Source organism: Carassius gibelio, chromosome B24, assembly GCF_023724105.1.
Source record: "Carassius gibelio isolate Cgi1373 ecotype wild population from Czech Republic chromosome B24, carGib1.2-hapl.c, whole genome shotgun sequence".
NCBI lineage: Eukaryota > Metazoa > Chordata > Actinopteri > Cypriniformes > Cyprinidae > Carassius > Carassius gibelio.
Genome location: NC_068419.1, coordinates 576,596 through 581,595, shown reverse-complemented (window position 1 = coordinate 581,595; position 5,000 = coordinate 576,596). Strand labels below are relative to the sequence as shown.

The window sequence follows — 5,000 nt, the reverse complement described above, 5'->3', positions numbered from 1 at the left end:
CAGGTAGCCCTCAAGAAGGGGTGTGGGATGGACAACCGCAGCGCGCTTGTTTCCTACACGCGGGTCTCGCTCCGCGGAGGGTGTCCACCCCCCCGGGGGGAGGCGGAACCCAGGCGGCGCGGCCGCTCATAGGGCGACGTGCGGCGACCTTCCCCCGCTCGTGGGTCACGGGGGTGGCTGGCCGCTGATCGAGGCCGTAACCGGGAAAAGTGTGCTTCGCGGGGCCGGGAGGAGGGCGGGCGAGGGCCGGACGGAGCCGACCTCCCGCCTCGCGCCTCCTCTCCGACCGCCGGTGGCGGACCCTTACGATAGACCGGCCGTCTGAGTCTCCCAAGAAAGAGGGGGGCAGAGCCCCTTCTCATGCGCGCATGTGCCGGACACGGTGTTTCGCTCATACCTTCCAACCACCGTGCCCCCTAGGCGCACCCGCCCATAGCGGCCAGTGGCCGGGCGGGGTCCTAGCTCGGGCGCGCAACGTGCTCCACTCGATCCGTTCTCTTGCGATACGCGCTAAGTCCACAAAATAACGCGTTCGCCGAAATCGCGACGGCACGTAAAAACGCCATCCCCTATCGGGCGGACCTCCAGGGTCGCGGGTGAATCCAGAAGGTGCCCGGGGAAGAGGCACCTTTCCCGGCCTGCCCCTGAGCCTCGGGGAGGGTGGATGTTTGGCCAAAGCCCGCGTTTCCGACTTAGTCGTCAGAGCACACGGACGACCACTGGTCACCCCGCGAACGGTTCTCCCCAGTAAGGGCGGTCGTCTTTCGACTGCCCCCCGGCCACGGCGATGGTGCTTGGGCCGGGCAGCGGTCCACAAAGCCCCCTTAGGTATCAGTTTGCGTTCCCGGTCGGGGGGCCCTCAGACGAATCGCTTCACCCCGGCCACGGCGAGGGTATGTGGGCCGGGGAACCCTCCAGACAGCCCCCTGGATCCGAAATGGTTTTCGCCAGAGCCTAAGTCCACAAAATGACGCGTTCGTCCAAATCGCGACGGCACGTAAAAACGCCATCCCCTATCGGGCGGACCTCCAGGGTCGCGGGTGAATCCAGAAGGTGCCCGGGGAAGAGGCACCTTTCCTGGCCTGCCCCGGAGCCTCGGGGAGGGTGGATGTTTGGCCAAGGCCCGCGTTTCCGACTTAGTCGTCAGAGCTCACGGGCGACCACTGGTCACCCTGCGAACGGTTCTCCCCAGTAAGGGCGGTCGTGTTTCGACTGCCCCCGGCCACGGCGATGGTGCTTGGGCCGGGCAGCGGTCCACAAAGCCCCCTTAGGTATCAGTTTGCGTTCCCGGTCGGGGGGCCCTCAGACGAATCGCTTCACCCCGGCCACGGCGAGGGTATGTGGGCCGGGGAACCCTCCAGACAGCCCCCTGGATCCGAAATGGTTTTCGCCAGAGCCTAAGTCCACAAAATGACGCGTTCGTCCAAATCGCGACGGCACGTAAAAACGCCATCCCCTATCGGGCGGACCTCCAGGGTCGCGGGTGAATCCAGAAGGTGCCCGGGGAAGAGGCACCTTTCCTGGCCTGCCCCGGAGCCTCGGGGAGGGTGGATGTTTGGCCAAGGCCCGCGTTTCCGACTTAGTCGTCAGAGCTCACGGGCGACCACTGGTCACCCTGCGAACGGTTCTCCCCAGTAAGGGCGGTCGTCTTTCGACTGCCCCCGGCCACGGCGATGGTGCTTGGGCCGGGCAGCGGTCCACAAAGCCCCCTTAGGTATCAGTTTGCGTTCCCGGTCGGGGGGCCCTCAGACGAATCGCGTCACCCCGGCCACGGCGAGGGTATGTGGGCCGGGGAACCCTCCAGACAGCCCCCTGGATCCGAAATGGTTTTCGCCAGAGCCTAAGTCCACAAAATGACGCGTTCGTCCAAATCGCGACGGCACGTAAAAACGCCATCCCCTATCGGGCGGACCTCCAGGGTCGCGGGTGAATCCAGAACGTGCCCGGGGAAGAGGCACCTTTCCCGGCCTGCCCCGGAGCCTCGGGGAGGGTGGATGTCTGGCCAAGGCCCGCGTTTTCGACTTAGTCATTTTTCCAACCCCGAATTCCTCCAGGGCCTCCGACCTGCCGAGCGAGGCAGACGAGGGCTAGGGCCGGTCGGATAGGTCTCTCACCAAAGAGGCCCTGGAGCCTACGACCCGCCACTGGTCACCCAGCAAACCGAGAACCGGAGTAGGGGGTGCTATCTCACTCTCATGCCCAAGAGAGGGAGGCCACGCTGGGCCTGGGTCGCTGGAAATAGACCCTGGAGCTCAACGTTCAAATTTACAGAGAACCAGACTAGGGGGAGCCGTCTCACTCTCATGCCCGAGAGGGTGAGGCCTCGTTGGGCCTGGGTCGCTCGAAAATGCCCCTGGAGCTCAACCTTCAAATTTACAGAGAACCAGACTAGGGGGAGCCGTCTCACTCTCATGCCCGAGAGGGTGAGGCCTCGTTGGGCCTGGGTCTCTCGAAAATGCCCCTGGAGCTCTACCTTCAAATTTACAGAGAACCAGACTAGGGGGAGCCGTCTCACTCTCATGCCCGAGACGGTGAGGCCTCGTTGGGCCTGGGTCGCTCGAAAAAGCCCCTGGAGCTCAGCCTTCACGGTTAATGAGAACCGGAGTAGGGGGCGCCATCTCACTCTCATGCCCAAGACGGTGAGGCCTCGTTGGGCCTGGGTCGCTCGAAAAAGCCCATGGAGCTCAGCCTCCACGGTTAATGAGAACCGGAGTAGGGGGCGCCATCTCACCCCCATGCCCGAGAGGGTGAGGCCTCGTTGGGCCTGGGTTGCTCGAAAAAGCCCCTGGAGCTCAGCCTCCACGGTTAATGAGAACCGGAGTAGGGGGCGCCATCTCACTCTCATGCCCAGGACGGTGAGGCCACGCTGGGCCTCGGTCGACCGAAAAAAGCCCCTGGAGCTCAACCTTCAAATTTACAGAGAACCAGACTAGGGGGAGCCGTCTCACTCTCATGCCCAAGACGGTGAGGCCTCGCTGGGCCTGGGTCGCTCGAAAAAGCCCCTGGAGCTCAGCCTCCACGGTTAATGAGAACCGGAGTAGGGGGCGCCATCTCACCCCCATGCCCGAGAGGGTGAGGCCTCGTTGGGCCTGGGTCGCTCGAAAAAGCCCCTGGAGCTCAGCCTCCACGGTTAATGAGAACCGGAGTAGGGGGCGCCATCTCACCCCCATGCCCGAGAGGGTGAGGCCTCGTTGGGCCTGGGTCGCTCGAAAAAGCCCCTGGAGCTCAGCCTCCACGGTTAATGAGAACCGGAGTAGGGGGCGCCATCTCACCCCCATGCCCGAGAGGGTGAGGCCACGCTGGGCCTCGGTCGACCGAAAAAAGCCCCTGGAGCTCAACCTTCAAATTTACAGAGAACCAGACTAGGGGGAGCCGTCTCACTCTCATGCCCAAGACGGTGAGGCCTCGCTGGGCCTGGGTCGCTCGAAAAAGCCCCTGGAGCTCAGGCTCCACGGTTAATGAGAACCGGAGTAGGGGGCGCCATCTCACCCCCATGCCCGAGAGGGTGAGGCCACGCTGGGCCTCGGTCGATCGAAAAAGCCCCTGGAGCTCAGGCTCCACGGTTAATGAGAACCGGAGTAGGGGGCGCCATCTCACCCCCATGCCCGAGAGGGTGAGGCCTCGTTGGGCCTGGGTCGCTCGAAAATGCCCCTGGAGCTCAGCCTCCACGGTTAATGAGAACCGGAGTAGGGGGCGCCATCTCACTCTCATGCCCAGGACGGTGAGGCCACGCTGGGCCTCGGTCGACCGAAAAAAGCCCCTGGAGCTCAACCTTCAAATTTACAGAGAACCAGACAAGGGGGAGCCATCTCACTCTCATGCCCAGGACGGTGAGGCCACGCTGGGCCTCGGTCGACCGAAAAAGCCCCTGGAGCTCAACCTTCAAATTTACAGAGAACCAGACTAGGGGGAGCCATCTCACTCTCATGCCCGAGAGGGTGAGGCCTCGTTGGGCCTGGGCCGCTCGAAAAAGCCCCTGGAGCTCTGCCTCCACGGTTAATGAGAACCGGAGTAGGGGGCGCCATCTCACCCCCATGCCCAGGACGGTGAGGCCACGCTGGGCCTCGGTCGATCGAAAAAGCCCCTGGAGCTCAGCCTCCACGGTTAATGAGAACCGGAGTAGGGGGCGCCATCTCACCCCCATGCCCGAGAGGGTGAGGCCTCGTTGGGCCTGGGTCGCTCGAAAATGCCCCTGGAGCTCAGCCTCCACGGTTAATGCGAACCGGAGTAGGGGGCGCCATCTCACTCTCATGCCCAGGACGGTGAGGCCACGCTGGGCCTCAGTCGACCGAAAAAGCCCCTGGAGCTCAACCTTCAAATTTACAGAGAACCAGACTAGGGGCAGCCATCTCACTCTCATGCCCAAGACGGTGAGGCCTCGTTGGGCCTGGGCCGCTCGAAAAAGCCCCTGGAGCTCAACCTTCAAATTTACAGAGAACCAGACTAGGGGGAGCCGTCTCACTCTCATGCCCAAGACGGTGAGGCCTCGCTGGGCCTGGGTCGCTCGAAAAAGCCCCTGGAGCTCAGGCTCCACGGTTAATGAGAACCGGAGTAGGGGGCGCCATCTCACCCCCATGCCCGAGAGGGTGAGGCCACGCTGGGCCTCGGTCGATCGAAAAAGCCCCTGGAGCTCAGGCTCCACGGTTAATGAGAACCGGAGTAGGGGGCGCCATCTCACCCCCATGCCCGAGAGGGTGAGGCCTCGTTGGGCCTGGGTCGCTCGAAAATGCCCCTGGAGCTCAGCCTCCACGGTTAATGAGAACCGGAGTAGGGGGCGCCATCTCACTCTCATGCCCAGGACGGTGAGGCCACGCTGGGCCTCGGTCGACCGAAAAAAGCCCCTGGAGCTCAACCTTCAAATTTACAGAGAACCAGACAAGGGGGAGCCATCTCACTCTCATGCCCAGGACGGTGAGGCCACGCTGGGCCTCGGTCGACCGAAAAAGCCCCTGGAGCTCAACCTTCAAATTTACAGAGAACCAGACTAGGGGGAGCCATCT

At 63.3% G+C, this 5,000-nt stretch overlaps 1 non-coding gene across 1 annotated transcript in view; it reads right to left on the bottom strand.

Annotated features, from left to right (window-relative positions):
* Positions 1–6, bottom strand: part of LOC128013693 (18S ribosomal RNA) — a 1,861-nt gene extending 1,855 nt beyond the window's left edge. The window contains exon 1 of the ribosomal RNA XR_008183383.1: positions 1–6. This exon is cut by the window's left edge and continues 1,855 nt beyond it. This is a non-coding gene — a ribosomal RNA (18S ribosomal RNA).
* Positions 7–5,000: the final 4,994 nt, after the last annotated feature.